Consider the following 20,875-nt stretch of genomic DNA (forward strand, 5'->3'; position numbering starts at 1 on the left):
CTTGGCTGGCAGAGCTGCCAGGGCTCTTCATAAGCTGACTTCTGTTGAAGCCCTGGCTTTCTACATTGAAAACCAATGCAATGGACTGGCTTGTTGGGTCTCTGATGGCAGATCACTGTGTAAAGCCGCCATTAATTGGCCTGCCACCTATCTTTGCATTGCTCTACAGCCCAGCTTCCTCTTCCTCCTGGATTTCTATTTCTTACACTAGTTGAGACTTATTTGGTAAAGTAAAATGCAGTTCATTATGGAGAATGCTCCACTTTCTGTTCAGAAGAATTCATATATTTAAATGTTGAATAAAATGTTCTGTGGATGTGTTAGGTCCAACTGATATTGGATGCATTTTACTGTGCTGTTTCCATTTTGATTTTCTGTCCAGATTATCTGTCCATTTCCTAAAGTAGGGTGTAAAAGTCCCCTACTTTTGTATTGAAGTCTATCTTTACCTCTATTAATGTTTGTTTTGTGTACTTGGGTGATCTATTGCGGGCTGCATATGATTTTTATAAGATTTATTTATTTATTTATTTATTTGAATTTCAGAGTTAAAGAGAGAGAAGGAGAAACAGAGAGAGCAAACTCAGAAAGAAAATTTGCAGTTAGTCATTGTTCAATAGGAACTAGAACAGCATCTAAAAAGGGGCAGTCTGTCCATAAAATCTTCTTCCTGAGCTTGTGGTAGACTCAGACTTCTTTTTCAAAACCAGTGAGTGGCTTGATGCTAGGTCAACCGTCGGCCAACAAAACCAGTGTATCCAGATGAAAGCGCTAAAGCTCATCCTGCTGTTGTCTAACACCGATCATGTGGGAAGTGATAGAAGACTGCTCAGCCACAACCTCAGAACACCACTGGGACTGCAGCAGGACCAGAGGCTCTGTCTGCAGACAATGGCATGAGGATAGGGATTGTTAGGAACCCTACTGTTTGGGGCTGAGTCACAAAAATAGTCCTGTAATCGTGCTATTGGCTCAAGGATGTAGAAAGGGTGATAGAGACAGCCCCTCAGCTGCTCACTTAAGTCCAAGGTGGGTCACAAAACTCTTACCATAACCAGGCCCTATGCAATCCTGAGGTACACACCAGGCATGCCAGACGCTGTTGGTGATACACATCAAAACAAATCTGTCTCCTCCTTCTGAAACTGGGGCAAATCTAATGACTGTCCACAGGCACCTGCCTCAGGACAGAAATAGTTAGAACCTAACCAGCACTGGGCTTTTCTAAGCCAGTATTGAGTACCAAGACACAGCCCCGTACAATGTGGAAACAGAGTGATAACACAGTCCTCCAGCCAACTAGACTGGCTCCATGTGGTCATGCATGTCTCCCACATTCACAGTTCCCTTCAAAATCCCAGAGATGTTTGCATGTCTACCAAGCCCACTAGCAGTAAACACATGTCAAAATGGGTCTGACCTCTGGACTGCAGGTCTTCACCTGATACCAAGAGAGTATACAAATTCATTCAGTGAGCACCAGAGAGAGAGAACCTTGGGATTTATCAGGTTCCAATTTTTATTGCAGTAGGCGAGGCTCTGATTCCCAACACGAAGTCCTGAGCTCCTTCTCGGGCCAGTTCAGAGGACATGAATTTCTTTTTCTGCTTGTAGTAACGAGGGTGCCAGAGGATACCTGGCTCTGGAGATTCCAAATACTCATTCCAGAGGAATGGATCTGGAAGTCAGTGTGTGTGTGTGTGTGTATGCGTGTCAGTGTGTGTGCACATGTGTGTAAGTGTGAGGGGAGGTACTCACCCTCTGAATTCTATTGCTGTGGACCTGGCATTGGAATTTGAATCATTTCTTTCTGCAACAGCAGAATGTGTCTTTCTATGCTTCCAACCTTGGAGATGTGGGAGGGGAGGAGCAAGTGACAAGAGTAACTGTTTCTTGCTTTATTCAATATGACTTTTCTTATAACAAGAAAAGTGTTCTCTCACTTAGCTTCCACAGCTCTTGTAAAGCTGACTTGGTGTGTTCACAGCTGTTCACATTAGGGTCTCTGCAGGAGCCTATTACTCATTTGGCATCCTGGTTCCACCCTTTGTTAGGATTCTTAATCAAGAAATCACAATGTGCTGACATATAATAATAGTTTAAAAGTGGATCACATGCAATTCATAACTTGTCTAGACAGTGATTTGCTTGATAGAGATGTGTTGATGAGAAATGAGTGATTCAATAAAATGAAAGAATATATGAATTAATGAATACATAGTACAAGGAAAAAACAAAGTTTAAAAATTATTTCACGTCAAAGAATAATGCGTGACTACGTTTATTACTCTAATGATGTCATTTTCATCACTCTGTCCATGAATATAAATTTTAGAGTCAGAGAATTTAGGTTAGATTTAGAGAAAATAGCCATCAGAATATTATAAATTGATATGAATATGTACCTTGATGAATGCCATATATTACATCACTGTATTGTAGCAGGTGAAAAAAGTTAAATAATGCTCAACTTTATTGAAAACAACTTACTTAAAAGAGGGGTAAAAATAGATATGAAGTGTTGGGTTCCTGACCTAGATTTTCTATCACTCAGGGATAACATGGCTCTAATATTCTAAAAAGGACAATGAAGTAGAAGAAATATAATAACTAAGTGTTTAATCCACTTTCACATCATCAAAAAAAATGGAAGGGTAGACCCTGAATTGTACTAAGTGATGAATAAGAAAGTTTGGATGAAAAGTAACAGATTGAGTTCACTCACATTCTGCCTAAACTCAGTGTAGCCAGTTCAGAGATGTTATTCCTCCTGTGTCTCTGAGTCTGGAGAGTCAGTACAGGTGGAAGTGGTATGTATGGACATCACAGAAGAGGAAGAACATGCGACTGGCAGCAGAGAACACACAACACTTGTAAAGATGAAGAATGGATTGCATTTGTAAAATTGAGAAAATAAAGAGGGCATTCTATGTCCATAGTTGGTAGAGATTGTCATTTCCCATTATTCTAGGTTTAATCTTACCTTGGGGCAATGCTTCTTCCAGGCTATGTGTAATTTCAACTGCTTCAAGCTCTGCTTTTGGTAAGAAATATTTTCTGACTCTCTACTCTCTTTCTTTAGACTTAAAAACAGCATTATTTGTTTCTGACTTTAAATCCTGGTTTCACTTTTTATTTATTTAAAAGGACAAATTTCATAGATACAGTTTTAAGAGCATACTGATACTTCCTACCCTTTCCTCCCCCTCTCCCTGAATCTCACCCTCCCTCCTTCTTTTCTTATTTTTCTTTTAATTTTTACAAAGACAGTTTCAATTTTCTCTATAATCACAAGCTTACCCCTCTATTAACTACAGAATTCAACAGAGATTAGGTAGAAAAACCACTGCTCTTGAAGAGTATGGACAAGAGCTATAAATAATAAGCAAACCTCTATATGTCCATTTTACTCATATGAAATATATTTTTGTACTCCGTGTATTAGTTATCACAAGTCAGGGAAAAATACGATATCGCTACACTCTTTTACTGTCAACTTGATGATATAAATAAACAGACATTTTTAGCCAAGGTGGGTATCACACACCTTTATTATAGGCTCACAAACTTCCCCTCTTCATCACCTGGCAATGAGTGTGACTGAAAAGAAAGGCATCGATGCGATGGAGGAAGCCTGCTGCGATTTTGAGCAAGGTGCTCATACAACTTACGTACAAAACTTGGGATTCTTGTTATATCTAAGATCTCATAGTTTAATTTTTGCTGCTGTGGTATCTAGTGTGTGAGTGCCTTTTGATTAAACTAAATGAAATGTCAGCATCCCAACATTAGTCATTACATGATAGCTCATCAAAATCCAATAGCAAGCCAGGGCAGGCATTTGTTTCTGAGAAAACAAAAGTTCTAAAGGTAGAGCTTTGTGTTCCAAAAGGCTTGCTGTCAGGATCTCCTTAATGGGCTCCCCTGCCTTTTATTCTCTTTCTGGGTTCAGTCTATGGGAGACTAAAAGTAGAAGAAAAGTAAGAGTGGGTTTTTTTGTCTCTCTTGTCCATTTCTTGCTGGGCAGCTATGGTTTGGTTTTCCTTTTTACACAAAAGTGAAAAATCTTGTCAATTGTAGATCATTTCTTTAAAAAATTTCTTTTATATCTAGCCTTCAGGCTGAGGAGTGGTTAACAGATCCCTGATGTTGTTTTATTGCTAGCCCTAGGGTATTACATTATCCTACTTAGAGTCCCCAAATCCTGCTCACATCTTTTGTAAATAATTCTTTTAGTAAACACTTACATTCAAGTCAAATGTTTAATGCATACGCAGACAATAAGTATATTTCAGAAAAATAAATCTTATTGGATGCAATAGTCTGACAGTAAATTCGAAGTTGGGATTTCTATATTTAGATAGTTGATGCTGATAATGGTCAGGATGTTGCCACAAAGAGAAGGAGAGTATCTCTGTTCCTTCCTGATTCACTAATATAAGAGAAGTGGCAAGAGGAACAGCCACACTTCAGAAGAAAGATAAATGATGTTCTTAGTGAAGAAAAAGCACATAAAGAAAAACTTCTATTTGAGTCAGAGCATACAGATTGGAAAAGAGGTTAAAGATTTAGGAGCCATTTTGCTGAGTCTGTAGTAACATTTGATTGGGAATTAATACAGTCAGAAAGGTGACTGTATGGAACTATAAGGGAATTTGAATCTGAGTGACAGCTAAAATGTTTGGTTTATTTATATTGAGAAAAATGGGTGATAAAGGGCATGAAAACATTAATTTTGATTGTTTCATACAGATCACGGTTGCAAGAAAATGATGAAAATGAGAGAGCAAAGTGCCTCCATTATTCTCAAGGCACAGAGTTCTTTAACAACCTCAACTCAGCTGAGGCAGAAGTGGAAGCCAGTGGAAGGGCAAATATATGTCAAATATGTAGTTATATGTTTTCCCTCTCTATTGAACATATTAAGACTTCTAAATAAATGATTTTGCTCAAAGTTCAAGGTTTTCATGAAATCACTATGATGCCCAAATTAGCAATAGTGTACAATTTGTTTCCAACATCTCATGACTGGTTATGGATTTAGCTTAGCAATTATTCCTTGCTGTCTACAGTATCTACATCAAGTTATACAACTGTGGGCGATGAGGTGTGATGGGCTGAATGCTTGTGTACCTCCAGAATTTCTATGATGAAATATTAGCCTCCAACACGATGGTATGAGATGCTGGTCTTTGAGAAGCAATTAGGTCATGAGGATGGAACCCCAAGAATAAGATTAGTTCCCTTACAAAGAGGCCTCAGAGAGACCTCGCTGTGTCCCGTGAGAACAAAATGAGAAGTCTGAAGTCAGTAACCTTGAAGAGGGCTCATATAGAACCCCAACCATACTGGCACTCCAATTTAGACTTTCAACACCTAGAATTGTGAGAAATAAATCCCTGTTGGTTATAAGTTACTTAGTCTCTGGTATTTTATTGTATCAGCCCAAACTGAATAATAACATTTGGTATGGGTAACACAGTTGCCAAGGCTGGCAGAGGAAATCTCTCTGACACAGGGTATGTGACTTTCAGTGGTAATGGTTAAGATTTGAATGGCAGGAGAAAACAATCGCCAACAGAAAGAGAAATCATCAGCACTTGACTCAGATGTGGCTATCAGAGAACTGCCATGAACTTGGTAAGGGCGCTAGTAAAAAACTGTAAACAGCAGATTTACATGATGCTCTCTCAAGAGATAAAAACTGCAATAATTAAACAGAAAAGATGGAAATGTAAAACAATAATAGAGACGAGGTATGCCTCTAACAATTTTTTCTACAGAATCAACACAGTTAAGAAAAGAAAGTAACCAAGCTGAAATATAGGGCAATTAAACAGAGGAAAGATACACAACCTCCAGGAGATAAAACCACAACAATGACACTGACATATGAGTATAAATTTTGCATACAAGAGAATGCCCTGGTACTTTTAAAGAGTCACTCAGACAAAAAGATCAAAACAGAAATGTACAAATGGCAGAAGATATACTTTTTTTTTTTTTTTTTGACAGGCAGAGTGGACAGTGAGAGAGAGACAGAGAGAAAGGTCTTCCTTTTCCATTCGTTCACCCCCCAATGGCAGCTGCGGCCAGCGCACCGCTCTGATCCGAAGCCAGGAGCCAGGTGCTTCTCCTGGTCTCCCATGCGGTTGCAGGGCCCAAGCACTTGGGCCATCCTCCACTGCACTCCCGGGCCACAGCAGAGAGCTGGACTGGAAGAGGAGCAACTGGGACAGAGTCTGGTGCCCTGACCGGGACTAGAACAAGGGTGCCTGCACCGCAGGTGGAGGATTGGCCTAGTGAGCCGCATCGCCGGCCATATCATTATATTCTTAAAACTGTATCTATGAACTATATTGAATCTGCTAAAACCAAGTAAAATAAAAAAGGAAAAAAATCCTGATAAACCAAAAATTTGTCAAGAGTGTGAAAAAAGTAAACTATCCTATATTATTTAGTAGGAACACAAAATAAAACAATTATTTTGGAATTAGCAGTGCCTTCTTATTTTATGTTTGTGTAAACCTAACTAAATATTGGTTATAAAGCAATATGACTAGGATATATACTGTTCCTTCAAGAAATATTTCAGTAGGTCAACATATCAACAAATAGAATTGAAATGCATTACATCAAAACATAAAAGCTTGTTGGATAATCAGAATTAAAGAGGTGTTTGGCACAGTTCATAAGAGCTAAAATTACTGATGAACACATTTTAATAAACTAAGAGTTAATGTTGTATTCTCCATAATGAGTTGAAGAAAATTCAGGCATGTGTGTCCAACAAACTAAGCAAGACTGAAATTAAACATTAAAATAGTCACAAATAGAAAAACAAAAGGACAAGAAAGGAGAGAACAGTAGAAAGCAGTCAGGTAGTATATTACAGCACAGATGAATTATTAACACTTTTTTCTAAGTTTGGATATGTTTTGAGGTCGCCTCACATTTCATTTCAGTGCATTTCATGTGTGGAAATCTCATATGAGGAATTACAAGGAAATAAATGATGTTTGGAGGTGGGCCTTTTGGGAAATGACAAGGACTGGATATTGTCATCATAGTAGAGATTCAGTGATCAAAACCTGGTGGCTTTATAAGAAGAAAGAGAAAAATCAGACAGATACAGAATGTTTCTTGACTCTTATCATATGATGTTCTCTTGAGAATCTGCCAGCAAGAGGCCATCACCATATCAGGTTCCTATTCCTGGAACCACAAGAATATAAGCCAAGTAAATAATCTATTTGCCTTTTTTAAGAAAAAACTTATTTATTTGAAAGGCAGAGTTACAGAGAGAAAGGGAGAGAGTGAGAGAGATATCTCCCATCCACTGGTTCACTCCCAAATAATTCATCTGGGTCTCTCACATGAGTAGCAGCCCAAGTACTTTGAAGACCTTCTACTGCCTTTCCTAGGATATTAATAGAGAGCTGAACTGGAAATAGAATAGATGGGACTCCAACCAGCACCAGTATATGGAATGCTGATGCCGCAGTTGGCAGATTAGCCGCTAAGCCACAATGCCAGCCCTGTTTCTTTGCCTTTTAAAGTAGCCTGCCTCAGTTATCTCATTATAGTAGTGGAAAACAACTTTAAATTAAATTAAAAGCATGAAAATTCTAAATAAAATCACAAATTTTTCTATATGCTCCTTTTGAGAGCCAAATGTTAAATATAGAAATATTTGAAAATAATTATAGAACTATGCAGGCATGAGTGAAAATGAAATGGGTGCACAGGGACCAATATCATATACAGCACATGCTCTTAGCCAAAAGGCTGGGAAATGATCATATACAGTAGTGCTAAGCCAAGACACATCATTACAGAGAGATGATACCTAATTTAAAAAGGATTATTTTTCAAGAATGATATTCAGATTTTATTGTATACTCCTTTACAAAAGGAAGAAAATATATAAAGAAAAAGTTGACAGAATTGAAAGAAGAAAGAAACTAAAAACCACAGGGAGAGAATTTAATAAAACTGTCTCTTCAGCCAAATAGGACAAAGATGGAAAGTAAGCAGAAGATTTAATCAACTTAGTGAACTTCAATTTCCTTAAATCAATCTCACTTTCAATAACTAGATAGTATATAGCCTATGAAAGGGCACAAAGGACAATTCATAAATTAGTACTTTTCTGGACATCAGGCCAATTATAACAAATTTTATTATAAAACTTAATTTGAAGCCTTTGTGTCTATTGCTGTGGAACAGTGCTTTTTTTCCTCTTACTATTTATTGAATACTTAGTAGAGGGTTAATATTTTGATTGTAAAATAAACTGAGGGGCCGGCGCTGTGGCATAGCAAGTAAAGCTGTGCCAGTATCCCTTACTGGCACTGGTTCCAGTCCTGGCTGCTCCTCTTCTTATCCAGCTCTCTGCAATGGCCTGGGAAAGCAGTAGAGGATGGCCCAAGTCCTTGGGCCGTGCACAAGCAGGAGAGACCCAGAAGAATACCCTGGCTCCTAGCTTCAGATCAGCGCAGCGCAGGCCACTGCAGCCAATTGGGGAGCAAACAAGTGGATGGACGACCTCTCTCTCTCTAACTCTGCCTTTCAAATAAATAAATAAATCTTTAAAAAATTAAAATAAAATAAACTGGAAGTATGTCATTGTAAACATTAAAAGGAAGAGTGAGAAAGGAAGGGGGGGATGCTGGGAGCCTGAGAGGCAGGGAGGGTAGGGTGGGAAGTATCACTGTGATCCTAAATCTGTATATATGAAATACATGAAATCTGTTTTACCTTATATAAATAAAAAAACTTAATGTTAAAATTAAAACACAGTAAATTTTCTTGAAGGTTATATAGCAGACTCTTGCCATGACCTCATTTAAACAAAGTTCCTTTGAAGAAGAATACACCCACAACAATTGTTAGGAACGGAAAAAGACAATTTAATATTAAAACTAAGAAGTTATGTTTTAGAACTTATCTATAAATCAAAGTTCATTTTAAAATTATACATACCATGTGATTACAAATAAATAATCAGTTCTGGCTTTAAAATCACCAAATTGTTTATGTGTTGTGTAAATCATTTTCTCTCTACTGAAAGAGAATTGTTTTCAACAAATCATATGCTATTATCATTGCCCCATATAGGCATAGCTAAGTGCATTTCCTTTTCTTTTTAAATGATCTATTGCATGAGTTAGAAAGAGAGCAAATATTTTGACCAAGACAATACACTACAAAATTTAGCTACATTATTTGTCTATAAAGTGAAACTGTCATGTTGATCGATAAAGAACTATGATGAATTAAACCTTTATTTATTTCTGTCAGTATATGATTCTGTGTGGAACAAGCAGTTAGACCACCCATTAAGAGTAGTTTTATTAATAGTTCCTGCTTACATAAGGGTACTTCATTTATCAACTTCATTTACTGCAAAAAAAAATATTGCTTATGCCACTGGCAAAAGCTGGCTCAGCCAAGGGGTAAAGAATTAGCAACTACATGAAAAGTCACTTAAATAATGGGGCCAATTTGAAAAAGCCAATGTAGAGATGTCCTTAATTGTTTAGTTGAGGAAAATTAATCAAAAAATTAAAGGTCCTAATGTCTTCTATTTTTATCTTGCATAACCTAGTATTTCCAATTATGATAGTAATCATAATTATGTAGTGGCAAAATAAACTTAAATATTGTCTCATTTTACTGTGTCATATAATCCAATAGAATCATTTGAATATTTTAAGAATTATGCTGCAATATTTATTCATATAATCAGCTAAGAATGTAAATTTTATTTCATTTTCTTTTAGACAACCTTCCTAAAAAATATTATGTCAGCACACAGACTAAATCGGATTTACATTGCTGTGTTGAAAACTATGTTTCTATGATATATGTTTTCTTAGGCATCAAATGCTAAATGAAGGTAATACTCATTAGTTCAGGATAACTAAAATAAACATAATTTATTTGGGGGAAGCACCTGCATTACAGTGTATAAATGTAAAACATACTCACATCTTGTCAACTGAGGAATATGGATGGACCTATCAATACCAATCCCATTAAATGGGAAATAATTCTACATTAGTAGTTAAAAAAAAAAAAAGACAATTGGAAATTAATCTAAGATGACTGGATAGTGAGAAGCCACACTAACCTCAGCCACAGAAAGACACCAGAAAAACAAAGGAAAGACCACATTCCTAGAGAACTGCATGACAGAAATTTTCAGGGAGAAGTGACAGAACAGAACAGAGAATCTGTGGGACAGCAAGGAAAGAGGACAGATCTGCTGCTAGGGCCAGTGCAGCCAGCCAACATGCAGCTATTCAGTCAGTTTGCCAGCAGGGCAACCATCTTCCAAAGTTAAGAAAGGAAAAGGATTCTGTGTGTCCTACCGCTAGCATCTCTAACGGATGGAAAATTCCTCAGTCCTCCACTGACTTCAGCTCCAATCTGGGGAACTAACTGGAATCTGAGTGACTATTTGGCTACACAAAGGGAAGCCACATTGCCTCTCTCTCCCCACCTAAACCCCCAAAGCACCAGACTCAATTGGCTGTGCAGAGTTGTGCTGTTGATCCTGTTACATGGGTATTGGAAATGACCAGAACTAGAGTAAGGGCAACTTATAGAGTAGAGAGAAAACCCCTGCATCCTGCAACTGTGGAAGTTTTTGGAATAAGCCCCAAAGGTGCCTTCACTCACTCACTCTACATTATCCAAGGGTGTTCCATTTAACTTGATGATAACACCAGCCGTAGCCACCCCCCACCCCCCAAAAACAGAACCAGACATTAGGAAATTTCCTATGTGCCTCCTAGTTCATGATGCTAGGAGCCCTTTGAATAAATGCCAGAATCACCCTTACAAGCCACATGAGAACTGGGTGCAGGTTCATCTCTGCTTTGTGTATCTGGACCACTGATGTAGGTATTAAGTCTTCGGAGTAATTCACACTCATGTATGGTATCTAGAGTGCTCTATCTGCACCACTTTGCTTCAGGTGGATAGGCACACCATTCCCAAAATATGGCTCCTTCTCAGGGAGACCTGGATGATAACTCCATTGTATCCTGCAACACCAGGACTGTAACAGTAAGTGATGATTTCCTTAAACCCATAGGTAACTACCCTGTGGGGCCTAGTGGAAAATGTGCCTGCATGCCACATACTGGAACCATATCTGAAAGTGCAAAATCTCCTGTTTACCTTGCAGGTTCTCTATAGTTCACTTCCTCCAGGCCGGAGTCTAGGGCTTTTAGTGTTCTAAATCCAGACAATAGTTAGACTCTCTCAGCAGTACCTGGGAGAGGGGCAACCTACAACACACAATCCTAGAGCCACACATATTAGTGCCACTAACCCCAGAATCCCTCAGGATCACCAGTAGAACAAGGGGAGAGCACCCTTTATGTCCTTCAGGTCCAAGGAAGAGGTCCTGGTTATGACAATCTGCAATGTAACTGGCACTCAACGCCGTGGGAACTGAAGATGCACACACTAGGAAGTCCACATTGACCTTAGAGTTACACTTCTACCTCTATGAACTAAAGCACATCAGATCACTATTTCACAGGGCTTTATAGACACAGCCAACACTGAGTAAAACAAGGCACTCAGAGGTTATAATTCTGGGCTCTCCTAGAACCAAAGCCAAAGCAATAAATAAACCAAATGATAATGCTGAATTCATCTAGCCAATAAGTTTGTCCCACTAAAGCCTACTCCATAAAAATAGATTGGGCTATTACACCAGGAACCATTAAGAATCAAGGTAGAATAACACCTCCAAATGAATGTAATAGTTCTCCATAAATAGAAGTTGATTTAAAGGAAGTCTATGGAATGCCAGAAATATAATATAATCTCAAGAAATTCACCTCACAAGTAAAGGTACACACGCACTGAAAGTTAAGGGTTGGAAAATATATGCCAGGGAAAGGAAACAAAATTTAGCATGAGTAGCTATAGTCATATCAGATAAAACAGATTTTAAATGAAAATCTGCACAAAGAGACAAATAATGACATTACATATTGATAGTAGGTGGAATACAGCAATAAGTTATAATAATTATTAATATGTATGCACACAAGAAAACCCAAATATATATATAGCAAATATTTTAGACACAAAGTGAGAGATACATGATGATAAAATAACAGGGCATAATCCAACACTCCATTGTCATTCATGGACAGATCATCCAGATGGGAAATTGACAAAAGATATATTAAAGTTGAACAAGACAATTTGGCAAATGGACCTAACAGACACATACATGATGTTTCTCCCAGCAGCTACAGAATGCAAATTTTTTTCATCAGCACATGAAACATTCTCTAGGATGAACTATATATTGGGCCACAAATCAAGTCTCAGTAAATGTAAAAAGACTGAAATCATATGTTCTCCTACCACAAAGGAATAAAACTAGAAACAACAAGTAGGACAATAAAACATGTATGAATACATTGAAATTAAGCAACATGCTACTAAAGGACCAAATGGTCATTGAATAAATTAACAATGAGATCAACAACTTTATTGAAATAAATGAAAATTAAAACACACCATATCAAAATCTCAAGGTTATAGCAAAATTAGTATTAGGAGGGAGGAGGGTTATAGCATTAATTGCTTACATTTAAAAAAAAGTCTCAAATATATGATCAAATTATTGCTTAGAAAAACAGGAACAAACAAAACCCCAAATCAGCAGAAGGCAAGATATAATAAATATCAGAGCAAAATAAATAAAAAAAATTAAAACTAAAGGAAAAAATGATGAACAACAACAACAAAAAAAGGTTGGTTTGTGAGAAGATTAAAATATAGATAAATCTTTAGCCAGACTAACAAAGAAAAAAGAGAAAAAAAACTCAAAATAAAATAAAGATAAAAAGAGACATTAAAGCTGACAGCATATAAATACAAAAGATCATAAAAACTACTTTGGGGGCCAGCACTGTGGCATAGTGAGTAAAGCTGCCACCTGCAGGGCCAGCATCCCATGAGGGTGCCGGTTTGAGTTCTGGCTGCTCTACTTTCAATCCAGCTTTCTGCTATGGCCTGATAAAGCAGTGGAGGATGGCTCCAGTCCTTGGGCCCCTGTACCCATGTGGGAGACCCAGAGGAAGCTTCTGGCTCCTAGCTTTGGGTCTGTGCAATTCCGGCCATTTGGCCATCTGAGGAGTGAACTAGCAGATGGAAGACCCTCTCTGCCTCTCCTTCTCTTTCTGTGTAACTTTTACTTTCAAATAAATAAATATTTTTTAAAAACTACATTGAAAAACTATACGCAAATAAACTGTAAAGCCTCAAAGAAACGGGTAAATTCACGGATATATATAACCTACCAATATTAAATCAAGAAGAAAAACTAAGCACATCCATAAAAAGAAATGAGCTTCAAGCAGTAACTAAAAGTCTTCCATCAAAGATTATTCCAGTACCTGATGACTTTACTATTGAATTCTATAAAACTTTTAAAGAGGAATTAACTCCAATACTTTTCAAACTATTACAAAATATTGAACATGATGGAAGTCTGCTAAACCATTTTGATAAGAATCACTCTGACGCCAAAACGAAAAACACAACACACAAAGAAAACTAGAGACCTATATTCTTGATGAACATTGATGCAAAGATTCTTTCAGAAAATATTACCAAACCGAAACTAAAACCACAGTCAGAAGACTATATATAATGAAGTTAGATTTATCCTTGAGTAAGAAAGGTGGTTCAATATTCCCAAATCAGTACCATAAATCACATCAACATAATTAAGTAAAAAAACCATATGGCAACCTCAATAGATGCAGAGAAAACATTTTATAAGATTTTGATAAGGTTCAACATTCCTTCATGATAAAAATCCTTCCACAAATTAGGTGTAGAAGAAAGATATCTCAAAATTATAAAGGTTATATGTGATCGACGAACAGTCAGTATCATACTATACTCAGATATGGAGCAAGACAAGGTTGCTCACTTTCACCATTCTTATTTGATATAGTACTTGTGGTTTTAGCAAAAGTAATTAGGGAGGAGAAAGAAATAATGGGCAGCATAATTGGAAGAGAGGAATACAAAACACTCATGATGGTGGATATTATGATGTTGTGCATGACAATACCTAAACACTCCACAAGAAGCTGCTAGAACCTATAAACCAGTTCAATAAAGTTGATGGTTACAAAATAACCAAACAAAAACAGTAACTTTTGATGTGCTAATGATGAACTTTCTCTCAAAAAAGAAATGTCATTCACAATAGTGACAAAACAGTTAAATATTTAGGAATAAATTTAATGCAAGAAGTGATAGATATCTGCAGTTAGAATTCTAAAACATTGATCAAATGGGGACAAACACACATACACACACACGCAATCACAATGCAAAGATATTTCTTGCCCATGGATTAGAAGAAGCAGCCATTTTAAAAAGTATATAACAAAATCTATGGATTCAATGCAATCCCTACCAAAATACCAATGACATTCTTTACAGAATTAGGAAAAACAATCATGAAATCCATTTATAATCATAGAAGACAAAGTGGTTCTGAGCAAAAATAAAAACAAGAAAAAAATCAAGCTGGGTATATCAAATACCTGATTTCAAAGCATACTATAAAACTATAGTAATTAACATAGCATTGTTCTGGCATAAAACCTGACACTTTGGCCGGCGCTGCGGCTCACTAAGCTAATCCTCCGCCTAGCGGCGCCGGCACACCAGGTTCTAGTCCCGGTCAGGGCACTGGATTCTGTCCCGGTTGCCCCTCTTCCAGGCCAGCCCTCTGCTGTGGCCAGGGAGTGCAGTGGAGGATGGCCCAGGTGCTTGGGCCCTGCACCCCATGGGAGACCAGGAAAAGCACCTGGCTCCTGGCTCCTGCCATCGGATCAGCGCAGTGCGCCGGCCGCAGCGCGCTGGCCGCGGCGGCCATTGGAGGGTGAACCAACGGCAAAGGAAGACCTTTCTCTCTGTCTCTCTCTCTCACTGTCCACTCTGCCTGTAAAAAAAAAAAAAAAAAAAAAAAAAAAAAAAAAAAAAAAAAAAAAAACCTGACACTTTGATCAATGGAACAGAATAGAGAGCCCAGAAATTAATCCATGTACATACAATGATTTTTTGACAAAAGTTTCCAGACCATACACTGTAAAAGGATATTCTCTTCAATAAAGGGTGCTGGCAAACTGGGTGTATATATGTATAAAAATATAATTAGGTCCTTACTTCTCACCATATATAAAAATCAACTAAAGGTGAATCAAAGACATACCTTTAAGACTTGATACTTGGAGTAACTGAAAGAAAATTTGCAGAAAACCTTCAGGACATTGATATAGGTGCTGACTTCTTGGATAACAAACCCAAATCACAGGCATCAAAAGCAAAACTATACAAATGGGATTACAAAAAACTCAGAAGCTTCTGCATAGCAAGGGAAATGACCAATAGAGAGAAGAGACATCAAACAGAATGGGATAAAAAAAAAGATTTCCAAGGCACCTATCTGATAAAGGATTCATAACCAGAATAAATCAGCAACTCAAAAAACTCAACAACAACAAAAAACAACCTACCCAGTGAAGAAATGGGCAAAGAGCTTCAATAGATGGTTCTCGAAAGAAAGAACAAAAATTTTCAATAATTATGTGAAAGATGCTCAACATCACTAGTCACCAGGGAAATGCAAATCAAAACCAGAATGAAATATCATCTCAGTCCTGTAAGAATGGTTACTATGCAAAAGACAGATAGTAACAAATGGGGGTGAGGATGTGGAGAAATGGAACTCCTATACACTTTACTGGGAATGCAAATTTCACAGCCACTGCGAGAAACGGTATGGAGATTTCTTAAAAATCTGGAAAGAGACTTGAGACATTATCCAGAAACCTTACTACTGGGTATTCAAATAAAGACTTGAAGTAGTCGTATAAAAAACATACCTGCATTACTGTTTATAGATGCACTGTTCACAATATCCAAAATATGGAATCAATCATGGTGTCCATCAGCAGATAATGGATAAAGAAAATATGGCATATACAATGGGATGTTATCCACCTATAAAAACAAACTCACCTATACTCCCTTATTGGTTTGTGTTCTAAATGAAAAACAAAACAAAAAAATCAAATAAACAAAACAAAGAAATGCCTATGTGTAAAGTATTGCTACAAATATAGCTTTTCAAAGTGCCTTGTATATATATGAATAGACTTCAAAAACGTTCATGTTAAAATGGAATTGAAAGGTAATGTGAAATTTTCCATAAATGTTTTGAAGGTCTGTGTGTGTGTGTGTGTGTGTGTGTGTGTGGAGAGAGGGATGGGAGAGAAAGAGAGCATGTGAGCGCCAAAGAAGAAAAAGTTCAGAAACTGAGAGAGAAGGATAGAGAAATACTGAACTGGAGAATCCACACACTGAAAAGTAAATTGCTTGCAGGTGTGTGTGTGTATGTGTATATATATGTGTATATATATATATATATATATTAAATACGTCTACAAATATTTATGGTATTATTATTGAATGCACAGTGTGATGAGATTCTTAGCTAATAGGAAGGTCTTCTCTAGTGTTGTACATAAAAATTGTGTGCAGGGTAATGAATTATTGACTCAAAGAAATACTGAAATAATCCCCAGAAAATATGCTTTGGGTTTTGAAATACAAGGTTTAGAAAAAACATGTTTTGACTAATACAGACTAGTAGTATTCATAGAACTACTTGGTTCTGTTTGGTTAACAGATAGTGAGCATGTTGGATGTTTTTGAGTAACTATGCAATGCACTGTTGAAATGGAAAAAAATAAAACATTGTTTTATTTTAATTTTGTTATATTTGTTATATATTATTTTATATGTTGTCAAATCAGTGGTTAAGAATGATAGACAACTATAGTTTTAATGATCTGATATTCAAAATTTATTGTGTATGAGGGAAATGGACATATTTCTATTTGATTATTGTTTATAGCCCTTGCCTATATTACTGCTGAACTATGGGCTTTTTTACATTTTACCTATTGAATTCTTTATTGAGTGAGCATTAAGCCTTTGAGTATAATGTAAATTTATAATGTTATCTTAAAGATTACAAAAAAAAAAAAAGAAAAAATGGAAGAAAAGAAGGAAGCAAGATGAAAGGAGCAGGGAGGATGGAGCCAGGAAAGTATCAGTATATTCTTAGAAGTGTACTTATGAACCCCCCTGAATCTGTTCTTGTATGACCATCACATTGATATGAAAATTGATGAGAATTATATTGTAGTAATTATCATGCATTTGCTGTGACCCTGAGTATCTGATGTATTAATAAATTTCTTACAAAACCAAATAAGAAAGAGTTGAGTCTTGGGTTTTATATTTCATAATAAAGATACTTTTAAAGATTTTTTTTTGTTTTTATTTCTTAAATAAGAATAAGCTGACAGGTACAGTTATTGTGATTCCAGTATCACCTGTAGAATAAAGTAAGAATTTGTCAAAATTGTTCAAATAGTAATGATATTATCAAATAGTCAAGGATATTAGCAAAATTTGTGAAACTGAAAAAAATGTAATAGTCCAAAACATCAACAAGTCAGAATACAAAAAAGAATTACAATGATTAGATCAGACTAACTACAACCCATAAATATTCAGATGAATTATTTCATTTTTGAAAAATAGTATCATGTATACAAGCAGCTTGTTCTGGAGATGAAAAGAGCTCTGAGGCTTTTGGAGGTACTTTTACAAGGTATGACAAACACAAGGCGATACATATGTTGTTTTATTTAGGCATCAATATCAATACCTAAAGAATGCTTAAGATGTTAGTGAGGGCATACTCTCTAATGCATCTGTCATGTTGACACTAACTTCTTAAAGAGTAAGGAACTGTTTATCGTTCTTTCTACTTAGGTTAAGTCATTTAATCTGTAGTTCTGCAAATCAGCATGATACGGTGTTTAACTACCTGAAAGTCTATTTTGAACTTTCTGTTTGAAGAAATTCTAGGGAAACAGATGAAACATGCCCATTTGGTTAGAGTTCCTGTTGAACACCACATGCTTACCTATCTGATAAGCACTGCATCTCTGAGGACTGCCCTGTATGAGGCAAGAAAGAGCATGTAAGTGATACTGAGGATGCTTGAATTTTGTGAATACAGAGCATTCTAGGGAGAAGCTTAATCTTCAGAGGTAGCCTTAAGGTAAATGAAATAGTAAACACCTGTGACCTTTAAGAAGCTATTTATGATAAATTATTTGCTCTTAAATCTAGAAAAATGTCCAAATTTTGTGATAAAAATAGGAAACATGTTTTATTTCATTGCAAAGAGATGCTCACTGTTGTAAAGTGCAACAACTAGCTCACAGTTAATTAGGTGCAGAGCCAGCAAGGAAAGATCAAACATGGGACACAGAGAAAAGAAAAAAGGAGAAGTACATTTTTTCTGAAGTCATCAGTCCAATGGGACTTGAAGTCAATACAATTAAAATCCTGTAAAAAATCATTATTTTACAAACATATGGGCTGCTCAAATCATAAAAGAGCATAATAAAATATGTAGAAAATGAGGAAAATTGAATAGAACAAGTATATCATGGTAACAACAGCAGTGTATATTCAGACCCAATAGGAATTACATTTAATACCTTGTGACAGTGTTGTGAAAATCCCCATTATGTTGAGACATAAATCTATCCCACAACAGATCAAACAGACTCAATAGTGAAAAATCCAACCACATTAACATAACCAATTCTTCACATACGCATTTAATCATAAAAATAAAATTTCTCTCACTGATAGAATCTTTAATTTTTGTGGTGAATTTTTTTTTATTTAAAGTACTTTAGAGACTCTAAGCTAATTACGGAATTTTCCCACCTATTAAAGAGAAATTGTTGTTGAAGGTAGAGAGGAGAGGGAGATGGAGAGAGGCACTGCGAGAGGTGGGATGAGTAAGAAAGGTGCTTAGAATTATTTTTCTATTTGGGGCAATAAAATTAATCGGATCTTTCTCCTCATTTTCTTACTCATTAAAAGTATGTTGAGAGCAATCACTACTAAGCAGACGAATCATGACTGAATAAACAACTTACTATACCTGTTATCTGTTATTAATGCCCACGCAGCAAAAATGCACAAACTAAAAATATTTGTGTAATACGAAATAATGTGTTACCAAATAATTCTATGTGGATTCAAAAGAAATGGAGATAACATTAGCTTTAGGGATTTGTGGTGGTTTCATAAACATTTGAGTATTGGCTTAAAAATAGGTAGAATGTGGAAAGACAATATATTAGAAGAAAAAGAACATATATATGCATCCTGTGTGTGTGTGTATGTGTGTGTATGTAAGGTTCCATATCTATGGATTTAACCAATCACTGAAAATGTTATTGGACCTCTGATGGTCGCATCTGTACTTAATATTTTTATACTGAACACATATAATTTTTTTTTATTCTTGCCATTATTCCTTAAGCAACACAACAACTATTTACATAGCACTTGCATTATACAAACAGAAGTAAATATGCTATGTTATGTGAGCCCAAAGACTTGAATATTCCGATTCTGGTGCCACTGGGGGTCCTGGAACCAATTCAGATACTGAGAAACCACTGTACTGAGGAATACTATAGAGGGATGAACATTGCAAATATTATGCTATGTAAAAAAGACAATCACAAAGAGCATATGCTATGTAACTTCCTTTATATGAAAGCCCGGAACAGGAAAATACTCTAGCATTGTTTCTTAGTGCTGTTGAGGAGGGAGGGTGGGAAGGAAGCAAGAGTGCTAGTTGATTGGAGCATGGCTTCCCTATTAGATAATGAAAACATTCTGAAATTGTGGTGATGGTTACACATCTTAAACATACAAAAACTATTGACTGGTATATTTCAAATGGATAAGTTGCATGTGAATTTTATATAAGATGTGAAAACAAACAACAAAAGATTGCTTTTCCTGTTGTGCTGTGAATGAACTAAAGAGGACACAGGACATAATATCAGTAGTCCAGAGAGCTACAAGGGAAGCCTTGACTAGAATGGAAGCATGAGAAGACGGGATGAGTTCAAGAATATTCTTGGAGGAATAACCAGCAAAGTTCACTTTGGGCCCTCTTTTTGATAATAAATAGATAAAGAGTGATGGATGAGTAATGAATCAGACATTTTGGGCTTCAGCCACTGGCAAAGAAGGATGTGATATACTCAGAAGTTTCTGGGGGATGAAGCTGAAAGGTATGGAATCAAACATTTTGCAGGGAAAATCAGGATTTAATTTTATAATGATTCTACTAAGTATATGAATCTGAAGCTTAAATTAGAGAACAAGACTGGGGTCACAAATATCATTTATTTATTGGTTATTATATTAACAGTTCATTCATTCTACACTCCTATGGAACCCAGGTAACTTGTCAGGTAGGAACTGGCAGAGAACAACACAGCAAAACAGATCCCATTCTTGCTTTTAGGGAATTTGCAGTGATGGAATCTTGATCCCTTTATTAATCTAAAAAGCAGTTTAGAGCTTAGTTGTTGTAGTACAGGGGATTAAGCCAACATCTAGGAAGCACACATCTAATCCAGCTTCCTGCTAATGTGTCTGGGAAGTAGCAGGTGATGGCTAAAGGACCTGAGTCACTTTTACACACATGGGAGATGCAGATACAGTTCTTGTCTCCTGCTTTTAGCCTTGCCAAGACCCTGCTGTTTCAGTCATTTGGGAGTAAAATAGGAGATGAAAAGACTGACTCTCTTTCTCTCTAACTTTCAAATAAGTTTTAAAAATGAGTAAGCATTTTTAAAAAGTAGATTAATGTATGAATACATAAATTTTCATTTCCACAAGTGTAACACAG

The sequence above is a fragment of the Oryctolagus cuniculus genome, chromosome 1 (assembly GCF_964237555.1).
Source record: "Oryctolagus cuniculus chromosome 1, mOryCun1.1, whole genome shotgun sequence".
NCBI lineage: Eukaryota > Metazoa > Chordata > Mammalia > Lagomorpha > Leporidae > Oryctolagus > Oryctolagus cuniculus.